This window comes from Tachyglossus aculeatus, chromosome 10, assembly GCF_015852505.1.
Source record: "Tachyglossus aculeatus isolate mTacAcu1 chromosome 10, mTacAcu1.pri, whole genome shotgun sequence".
Lineage (NCBI taxonomy): Eukaryota > Metazoa > Chordata > Mammalia > Monotremata > Tachyglossidae > Tachyglossus > Tachyglossus aculeatus.
In genome coordinates this window covers 43938469-43949823 of record NC_052075.1, presented here as the reverse complement: position 1 = coordinate 43949823, position 11355 = coordinate 43938469, and positions in this window count along the sequence as shown.

The window sequence follows — 11355 nt, the reverse complement described above, 5'->3', positions numbered from 1 at the left end:
CAGGGCGTTCAGCAAGGTGGACTGGCATTGCCTCCTGTGCCAACTCCTTAACTGCCCATGCGTGCCACTGGGAGTCCCCCTTGCTCCACACTGCTCCAGCTTCTTGAGTATTTACCAGCCTGAAACTAGCATATTACTCCCCTCCTCAAAAATCTCCAGTGGCTACCAATCAATCTGCGCATCAGGCAGAAACTCCTCACCCTGGGCTTCAAGGCTGTCCATCCCCTCGCCCCCTCCTACCTCACCTCCCTTCTCTCCTTCTACAGCCCAGCCCGCACCCTCCACTCCTCTGCCGCTAATCTCCTCACCGTACCTCGTTCTCGCCTGTCCCGCCATCAACCCCCGGCCCATGTCATCCCCCGGGCCTGGAATGCCCTCCCTCTGCCCATCCGCCAAGCTAGCTCTCTTCCTCCCTTCAAGGCCCTACTGAGAGCTCACCTCCTCCAGGAGGCCTTCCCAGACTGAGCCCCTTCCCTCCTCTCCCCCTCGTCCCCCTCTTCATCCCCCCATCTTACCTCCTTCCCTTCCCCACAGCACTTGTATATATGTATATATGTTTGTACATATTTATTACTCTATTTATTTTACTTGTACATATCTATTCTATTTTATTTTGTTAATATGTTTGGTTTTGTTCTCTGTCTCCCCCTTCTAGACTGTGAGCCCACTGTTGGGCAGGGACTATCTCTATATGTTGCCAATTTGTACTTCCCAAGCGCTTAATACAGTGCTCTGCACACAGTAAGCGCTCAATAAATACAATTGATGATGATGATGATGATGATTTGGCTACTCCGGGAGAGTGCCAGTTCTGAAGGACCCTTTCCTCTATAACCTAGCTCCAGGAGCCTGGAAGCTGGCAAGATAGGGATTCTGAGGATTTCCTTTCTTAAATCCAGGGATGGGCAGGGGCCAGATAGGAACAGGTGGGATTTAAGGCTCAGCCCCAACGATATCCGAGGCCTCGTAACAGGGTCAGGTTGTCCAGTTGAGGGTCAGGTCTGCGTGGTTTGGGTGGGAGACCCCAAGAAAGGAAAACCCTCCGTGCAGAAGGGATGCGGAGATGACTTTTCCACATGGGTCATCTCCAAACTGCTGGGCAGACCCAGCTCTGACTCTCTGGCGCTGCCCCACAAAATTGTCATTTCCTCTAGACTGTAAGCTCCTTGTGGGCAGGGATTGTTGTCTACTGACTGTTATATTGTTCATTCCCAAGATCTTAGTAGAGTTCACTCCCAAGATCTTAGTAGTATCACACAGTAGGTGCTCAATAAATATGACTAATGGATTGATTCCTGCCTCGAAGGACGTCCGGAGGGTGGGACGAGAGCGGGCAGAGGTACAGAAGCAGAGGTAGAGAAGCAGCGTGGCTCAGTGGAAAGAGCCCGGGCTTGGGAGCCAGAGGTCATGGGTTCTAATTCCGGCTCTGCCACTTGTCAGCTGTGTGACTTTGGGCAGGTCACTTCACTTCTCTGGGCCTCAGTTCCCTCATCTGTAAAATGGGGATTAAGACTGTGAGCCCCACATGGGACAACCTGATCACCTTGTATTTCCCCCCTCCCACCAGCGCTTAGAACAGTGCTTTGCACATAGTAAGCGCTTAACAAATGCCATCATCATCATTATTATTATTATAATTACAGAAGCAGGCAGGTCTATCCGGTGCACCACCTTACCTACCAGAGTGGCTGGCCCAGCCAGTGTGTGGCTCACCTCGTGTGTGCCCCGTGACCCCTTTTTCTCTGAGGATCTTGAAGCATCAGTGAAATGTCATTAACACTGACTCACCCCCGCCCGGGGAGGGAGGGGTCATTAGCATCTTTGTGTGGAGTGGGGAAACCGAGGCACTGAGTTAGGGAAGCCGCTTCACCGCAGTGAGTCAGTGGCAGAGCCCGGACCACAGCCCTTCTGGTTTGATTTCAGGGGCTGTCTCTATATGTTGCCAACTTGTACTTCCCAAGCGCTCAATAAATACAGTAAGCGCTCAATAAATACGATTGATTGATTGATTGATTGATTTCCTACTGTTTGGCCCCACTGGAGGCAAATTCCCTTGGGTTTTGAGAATATAGCGTCTGCTGGAGAAGAGGCGTCGTCTTGGCAGCACAGAGGGGAAAATTCCAGTCATGGTGCTGGGGCGGAGTTGGGTGTTGACTCCCCATAGTGTGGCCTGGTGGAAATAGCACAGGCCTGGGAATCAGAGGACCTGAGTTCTAATCCTGGCTCCACCACTCATCTGCTGTGTGACCTTGGACAAGTCATTTAACATCTCTGTGCCTCAGTTACCTCATCTGTAAAATGGGGATTAAGACCCTGAGCCCCATGTGGGATATGGACTGTGTCCAACCTGACTTGCTTGTATCTACCCCAGCGCTTAGTACAGTGCACGGCACATAGTAAGCGCATAACAAACACCGTTAAAACAAGCGCGGCCGAGTCGTGGGAATTGGCATCCTTGGGTCCTGCTTTGCACTAGGTGTGGAGGTTTGTCTCTTTGTCTCCCTCTTTCCCTCTTTTTCTCTTTCCTCTCCTCTCAATCCATCAACCGGAGGCATTTATGGAGTACTTACTGTGTGCAGAGTGCTGTACTAAGCACTTGGGAGAGTCCAGTAGAGTTGGTAGACGTGATCCCTGCCCTCAGGAAGTTTATAATCTAGTGGAGGAGACAGGCATTAAAATAAATTACAGATATGGGGAGCCGCAGAGTATGAGGATATGTAAGTGTTGTGAGGATGGAGTGGATATCAAAGTGCTTATGGGGTACTGACCCAGGTATGGAGAGGATGCGGAAGGGAGGGTGATTAGGGTGGAAAGATGGGGAGAAGCAGCGTGGCTCAGTGGAAAGAGCCCGGGCTTTGGAGTCGGAGGTCATGGGTTCAAATCCCGGCTCTGCCACTTGTCGGCTGTGTGACTTTGGGCAAGTCACTTCACTTCTCTGGGCCTCAGTTATCTGTAAAATGGGGATTAAGACTGTGAGCCCCATGTGGGACAGCCTGATCACCTTGTAACCTCCCCAGCGCTTAGAACAGTGCTTTGCACATAGTAAGCGCTTAATAAATACCATAATAATAATAATAATAATGGGGGGTAGTTGGCTAAGGCTTCCTGGAGGAGACATGATTTTAGCAGGGTTTTGAAGATAGGGAGAGTGGTGTTTTTTTGAATATGAAAGGAGTTCCAGGCAAAAGGGAGAACATCTTCTGTCTTTCCCTTTCTTCTCTCTCTTTTCCTTCTGCTTGCCTCCCTCCCCCTCTTGTCCCCTTCTTTTGCCCCCCCCTAGTCTTTCTCCCCTCCCCCCATCTCTTTCTCCCTATGCCAGCATAGTAACATCTCTCCCTTTGGTTGCAAAGCAGGGCCAAGGCCAACCGGATTCAATTTCAGCTCTGACCTGGCTTCCTCTGTGACCTAGAGGAGTTAACCTCTCTTTCTGCCTCAGTTTACCAGTCCCCTTTCTCAAGACTTAGTTTCTCCAACTGGTAAGGTGCCTTGAAATCTCTTGAGGAGAAGCAAGGCCCCAGCCTGTCGGTTTCTCCCCCGTGGCCCCATGCTGCTTGAGGCTACAGAGTGGGCACAAAGTTGGCAGGTTGGTAAGAATGCACTACCTCATGTCGCTCCCTCTACCCGCCTTCCTCTGCCCCTCAACCAGCCCCACTCCCCTCCAGATGCACTAGCCCTTTAGCCCTGGTTGCCTCAGTTGTCTGCCTTCTGAGCAAGAATCCTACCTGACCTGACTTAGCCAGGTTCATTCATTCATTCAATCGTATTTATTGAGCGCTTACCGTGCGCAGAGCACCGTACTAAGTGCTTGGGAAGTACAAGGTGGCAACATATAGAGACGGTCCCTACCCAACAAGGGGCTCACAGTCTCGAAGCGGGAGACAGACAACAAAACAAAACATGTGGATGGGGGTCAAGTCGTCGGAACAAATAGAATTAAAGCTAAATGCCCCTGCCATCCCCCCACAGGGGCCCAAAGGCCTGCAGCCCCCACCTTTACCACCTTTAGAGAAGCAGCGTAGCTCAGTGGAAAAGAACCCGGGCTTTGGAGTCAGAGGTCATGGGTTCAAATCCCAGCTCCACCCATTGTCAGCTGTGTGACTTTGGGCAAGTCACTTCACTTCTCTGGGCCTCAGTTACCTCATCTGTAAAATGGGGATGAAGACTGTGAGCCCCACGGGGGACAACCTGATCACCTTGTATCCTCCCCAGCGCTGAGAACAGTGCTTTGCACATAGTAAGCGCTTAACAAATACTAAAATTATTATTATTATTTACCAGCTTGCTTAATTAACTAGGGTCTGACATGATGGGGGCAGTGGGTTTGGGCCGGGCCTGGCCTCAGAGGCCCCTGGAAGTGCCTCGAGGGACCGGACGCGGGCCCAGCTGACCGCATTCCTGCCAGCCCGCCGGGATTTGGGCCCGGCTCGATGTGGAGCATGGCCCGCCCTCCGGGATGATGATACCGTGGCAGGAAGGCTAATTACCATCATTACTGGGTCGGGGTGAGAATACCGGCTTGTTTGTCCGCATGGCACCTCTGATTCATCCTATGTCCTGCCGCCTTGGCAACTGGGCAGGAAGGGCAAGGGTTAAGCTTTATGACTCTTTTGAGTACAATTCATTCAATCATATTTATTGAGCGCTTACTGTATGCCGAGCACTGTACTAAGCGCTTGGGAAGTACAAGTTGGCAACATATAGAGACGGTTCCTACCCAACAACGGGCTCGCGGTCTAGAAGGGGGAGACAGACAACACAACAAAACATGTGGACAGGTGTCAAGTCATCAGAATAAATAGAAGTAAAGCTAGATGCACAGCATTAGCAAAATAAATAGAATAGTAAATATGTACAAGTCAAATAAATAGAGTAATAAATCTGTACAAACATATATACGGGTGCTGTGGGGAGGGGAAAGAGGTAGGGCGGGGGGATCATCATCATCATCAATCGTATTTATTGAGTGCTTACTATGTGCAGAGCACTGTACTAAGTGCTTGGGAAGTACAAATTGGCAACACATAGAGACAGTCCCTACCCAACAGTGGGCTCACAGTCTAAAAGGGGGAGACAGAGAACAAAACCAAACATACTAACAAAATAAAATAAATAGAATAGATATGTACAAGTAAAATAAATAAATAAATAAATAAACAAATAGAGTAATAAATATGTACAAACATATATACATATACACAGGTGCTGTGGGGAAGGGAAGGAGGTAAGATGGGGGGGATGGAGAGGAGGACGAGGGGGAGAGGAAGGAAGGGGCTCAGTCTGGGAAAGCCTCCTGGAGGAGGTGAGCTCCCAGCAGGGCCCTGAAGGGAGGAAGAGAGCTAGATTGGCGGATGGGCAGAGGGAGGGCATTCCAGGCCCGGGGGAGGACGTGGGCCGGGGGTCGATGGCGGGACAGGCGAGAACAAGGTACGGTGAGGAGGTTAGCGGCGGAGGAGCGGAGGGTGCGGGCTGGGCTGGAGAAGGACAGAAGGGAGGTGAGGTAGGAGGGGGCGAGGTGATGGACAGCCTTGAAGCCCAGGGTGAGGAGTTTCTGCCTGATGCCTAGGTTGACTGGGCCCTCCTGCGCCTGCCTGTTTTTTCCTCCCCAAGCCCAAGGCGGCACAGACCAATGGGCAGATGTGAACTGAGCGCGGGGCTGGCCTTAGTCTGAGCCCCGCGCTGAGGGAGCTGTGGTCCAGCTATCCAGTTGGGGCCTCAGGCTGACCTTGGCCCCATGGTGACCCTCCTTGTTGTCCGGTGACCCTCCGTGTTGTCCCAGCCGGGGTGGCAGTCAAAAGAGGGAGGAGGGATGCCTCTCTGCCCCAAGTTCCCCTTGCCTGGAGGAAGTTTTCACACCTTGGGCTCACGCTTCCAAGGTCTTAGCTTGGGAGTCCCAAATGGGACAGTCACTGTGCCTGAACCCCTTGCCTTGCATCTACCCAAGTGCTTAGTACAGTGCTTGGCACTTAATCAGCACTTAACGAACACCACTATTATTAGTATTAGATGCTGTGACCAGGCATCTGGAGGCCAGGATTGTACGCTCTTGGAGGGCAGTGATAGTGTCTACCAGCTCTAATGTACTCTCCAAAGTGTTTAGTACAGTGCTGTGCACACAGCAAGCACTCAGTAGCCTCCATGGATAGCTTGACTGGGTCCCTTCCCCACTGCACCTGTATATATATATATATATATATATGTTTGTACATATTTGTTACTCTATTTATTTTACTTGTACATATCTATTTTATTTTGTTAGTATGTTTGGTTTTGTTCTCTGTCCCCCCCTTTTAGACTGTGAGCCCACTGTTGGGTAGGGACTGTCTCTGTATGTTGCCAGCTTGTACTTCCCAAGCGCTTAGTACAGTGCTCTGCACACAGTAAGCGCTCAATAAATACGATTGATGATGATGATGATGATGATCCACGCCTCTTTTTGCACCCCAGGAAAACGTTGGGAGACAAAAAAGCAACAGGGAGGAGCCACTGAAGAGGTATGGACGGAATGGGTCTGGAGAAGGGGAGGGAAGCAGATCTGTCAGCTTGGGGGTCAAAGGTTTGTGGCCCCTGTGGTTAGAGCTGGAGCTACTCCACAGATGGGGGGCGGATTCTATTTATTTTGTTAATGATGTGCATCTAACTTGTTGCCAACTTGTACTTGTTGCCAACTTGTACTTCCCAAGCGCTTAGTACAGTGCTTTGCACACAGTAAACGCTCAATAAATACGATTGATTGATTGATCTAACTTTATTTCTATTCATTCTGATGACTTGACACCTGTCCACATATTTTGTTTTGTCGTCTGTCTCCCCCTTCTAGACCGTGAGCCCGTTGTTGGCTAGGGACCGTCTCTGTATGTTGCCAACTTGTACTTTCCAAGCGCTTAGTACAGCGCTCTGCACACGCTCGAATGAATGAATGAAAGGCAGCTATTAAGGAGAAAGAGCACTATGGGAGGATGGCTCAGTGGAAAGAGTCAGAGGTCGTGGGTTCAAATTCCGGCTCCGCCGATTGTCAGCCGTGTGACTTTAGGCAAGTCACCTAACTTCTCTGGGCCTCATCTGTAAAATGGAGATGAAGACTGTGAGCCCCCCGTGGGACAACCTGCTCACCTTGTAACCACCCCAGCGCTTAGAACAGTGCTTTGTACATAGTAAGCGCTTAATAAATGCCATTATTATTATTATTATTATGGGTGGGGCTGGGTGTGTGGCCCAGAGGAGACAGGGCGTCCTGAGGAGAAGCGGGGGACGGAATGGTAAAATTAAGTGCCGGGCACCGAGCGTGCTTCCCCGTGGGCGTGTGGGTGACACACCGCCGTCTGGATTGCATCAGGCCCTGCCCTGGGCTGCCAGTTGTTTCCCGGGTAATTAGAGGCGGTGACTATGGCAGCCTCTACCATACGCTATGTGCCCTATTAAAAGCCTCGGCACGCCTGGCACCACCCGGTGCCCCTCGTGCCCGTGACTTCACGGGGAGGTGGATCTGGGGGCAGAGCAACCTCGCTGCGGGCCGGCATGGTCACCGCGGTGTCACGGGGGTCCTCACGCTTCATCGTCATCATCAATCGTATTTATTGAGCGCTTACTAGATGCAGAGCACTGTACTAGGCGCTTGGGAAGTACAAATTGGCAACATCTAGAGACGGTCCCTACCCAATAGTGGGCTCACAGTCTAAAAGGGAAACCAAACATACTAACAAAATAAAATGAATAGAATAGATATGTACAAGTAAAATAAATAAATAAATAGAGTAATAAATATGTACAAACATATATACATATATACAGGTCGACACAGCGAAGCTCCAGCTCACCGCACGGCCCGATCCGGGGCGAGAAGCACGGAGCCACCAGAGTCATGGGGACGTGGCGACGATTGTTGGTTCTGGCTGCGGTTTTAAAGGCTTTGGGATAGTTGAATCATCCTTCAAGAAAGGGGCCAGGCCCGTGGCTTAGGCAGTGCTTAATTTGGGTGAGGGCTGGCTGGGGCTGAATCCCGGTACCTCTGGGATTGACAGTTCGGCTATGAGAGTAAAAAATTCTCTGCTTAGGCTTTAGAAACCTCCACCGTTTATATAGTTGAGAAACAGCATGGTGTATTAGTAACAATAATAGTAATGATGATGGTATTTGTTAAGCACTTACTATGTGCAGAGCACTGTTCTAAGTGCTGGGGAGGTTACAAGGTGATCAGGTTGTCCCGCGGAGGGCTCACAGTTTTAATCCCCATTTTACAGATGAGGGAACTGAGGCCCAGAGAAGTGAAGTGACTTGCCCAAAGTCACACAGCTGACAGTTGGCGGAGCCGGGATTTGAACCCATGAGCTCTGACTCCAAAGCCCCGGCTCTTTCCGCTGAGCCACGCTGCGTCTACGTGTATTGGATAAAGCCTGGGCCTGGGCATCAGAAGGTCATGGATTCTAATCCTGCCTCTGCCACTTGTATGCTGTGTGACCTTGGGCAAGTCATTTCCCTTCCTCCGTGCCTCAGTTACCTCATCTGAAAAATGGGGATTAAGACTGTGTGCCCCCCATGGGGCAACCTGATCACCTTGTAACCTCCCCAGTGCTTAGAACAGTGCATTGCACAGGGTAAGTGCTTAACAAATGCCATTGTTATTATTATTATTATTTATTATGTGGGACAGGGACTGTGTCCAACCTGATTTGCTTGTATCCACCCCAGCGCTTAGTATAGTGCCTGACATGCAGCAAGCCCTTAATAAATACCATAATCATTGTTGTTATTATTATTAATAATGCAGTGATAGTCTAGTAACCTGCTCTTCCAGATGAATTCATGACAGTGTGTGGCAAGGAATAAAAATTGGGATGAAGAGTCAGGATATTTTAAGGAAGAAGAAAAAGCTGTGGGATTAGGTGGGGAGAGGGGCCCTGGGGATATTGTCAAGGGAATAGAAAGGCAGCATGGTTTAGTGGATAAAACACAGGTTTGGGAGCCAGAAGGACCTGGGTTCTAATCCCCACTCTGCCACTTGTCTGCTGTGTGACCTTGAGCAAGTCACTTCACTTCTCAGTGCCTAAGTTAACTCACCTGCAGAATGGGAATTATGACTGTGAGCCCCATGGGGGACAGGGAATGTGTCCAACCTGATTTCCTTGTATCCACCCCAGCGCTTACTGCTGTGACTGGCACATAGTAAGCGCTTAACAACTACAATAAATAGATACATAAAGGAAGTCAGATGATCATCATCATCAATCGTATTTATTGAGCGCTTACTGTGTGCAGAGCACTGTACTAAGCGCTTGGGAAGTACAAATTGGCAACATATAGAGACAGTCCCTACCCAAAAAGTGGGCTCACAGTCTAAAAGGGGGAGGCAGAGAACAAAACCAAACATACTAACAAAATAAAATAAATAGAATAGATATGTACAAGTAAAATAAATAAATAAAAGAGTAACAAGTAAAATAAATAAATAAATAGAGTAATAGTAAAATAAATAAATAAATAAATAGAGATGATGGCCCTGGTGGAGGGAAGAAGGGAATCCCTCAGGTCTGGAGAATCTGCTAGGGGTAATGTCACTTCCTAGGTGTCCGGGCGTTCCCACTGAGTGACCTTCCACCCCTCCCAGTCTGAGTACAGGCGTCAGTCAATCGTATTTATTGAGCACTTACTGTGTGCAGAGCACTGTACTAGGCGCTTGGGAAAGTACAATGAACAAGCACATTCTCTGCCCACAGTGAGCCTCCCACGGCTAAAACTCTGAGAGGGTTGAGCCTCAGTGGGGTCGGGAGTGGGCCCCAGGAGGCATTAACCTTCCGGTTTGCAGTTCTCATCCCCTCTGGGGCTCACAGCTGTTCCCCTGGGGAGCAGAGCACACGGTCTGTGCCCTCACCTTGGGGCGGACTTATCCACCTAAGAAGAATCCGATAACAACAACTCAACTCATGCCAATGGCCGTCTGGAGTCAGATTTTTATAGCATTGGAAGAATAAGGCTCACAGCCAGTAGATATCATCTTCATAACACCCGATCTACATTCCAGACAGTTAGTATGCAAAGCGGTGGGTTTGATGCAGGCGGAATTGTTCTTAGAAATTTCCACAAAAGGATGGTTATCCTTCAAGGGGGTGGGAGAGGAAAGGAATCGTTTCTGTTATTTTAATGGAGGAAACCGGTTTCAGCAGGGTCTCGGTTCTAGGTTATTAATAAGCCGGCTGAGGCAGCACCGTCAGACCGTAGTCTGCTCCTGAATCAGAAGATGCCATGGGATAGAGGGAGTTTTAAAGGAACATAAACATGGTTAGTGCAATTAACCGTCTTAGTCCCTGTTATCCCTTTCAGACAGGGCAAGAGACCAAAAGATGGGCTCTTGGCTCTATCTCTTTGGCACTTACGACTCAAAAATCTCCCTCACTCCCTTCTCTATGAAACGGAGGAGGCTTTGGGAAATACATTCAGTTTTATCTCGATAGCAGACAAATTGTTATCCGTCAGCGAGAGAAATTTAATTCCAGAGATCTGTGTGGGAGAGCTCAAGGGAAACCAACTGAAACCCAGCAGGATTTGAGAGAAGGGTGTCTAATAACTGACAAACAACACTGATTCTTTCCAGGCAGGTCACGCCAAACCAATCCAATAGGCTTTTTTTTTCCCTTCCTGGCTTAATTACTGATCTGTTAGATAGAGGGAAAGGGGTGGGGAGCAAATACTTAGGCCACACTGGGAATGTGAGTGTCTGCGGTGCTGTGTAATAAGCACAAAGAAATGGAGTGAATGTAAAGGAGAGGGAAAGGGAGAGAGAGACAGAGAGAGAAGCCTAGTGGATAGAGCAGGGGCCGGGAGCCAGAAGGACATGGGTTCTAATCCCCACTCTGCCACTTGCCTGCTGTTTGTCCTTGGGCAAGCCACTTAATTTCCCTAAGCCTCAGTTCCCTCGTCTGTAAAATGAGAATTCAATAACCGTTGTACCTAGACTGAGCCGCTTGTTGGACAGGAACTGTGTGTCTGGCCCTGATTATCCTGTATTTACCTCAGAATTTAACACGGTGCTTGGTACAGAGTAAGCACTTAACAAATATCACTGTTATTATAATGTAGCCTGCACCCCCAGAACACATCTTCCTCCCTCCACCATGGGAGAAAGGGCGTAAACAATAATAATAATCATAAATATTTGTTAAGCACTTGATGGTGATGATGATGGTATTTGTTAAGCGCTTACTATGTGCAAAGCACTGTTCTAAGCACTGGGGAGGTTACAAGGTGATCAGGTTGTCCCATGGGGGGCTCACAGTTTTAATCCCCATTTTACAGATGAGGTAACTGAGGCACAGAGAAGTTAAGTGACTTGCCCAAAGTCACGCAGCTGAAAGTTGGCGGAGC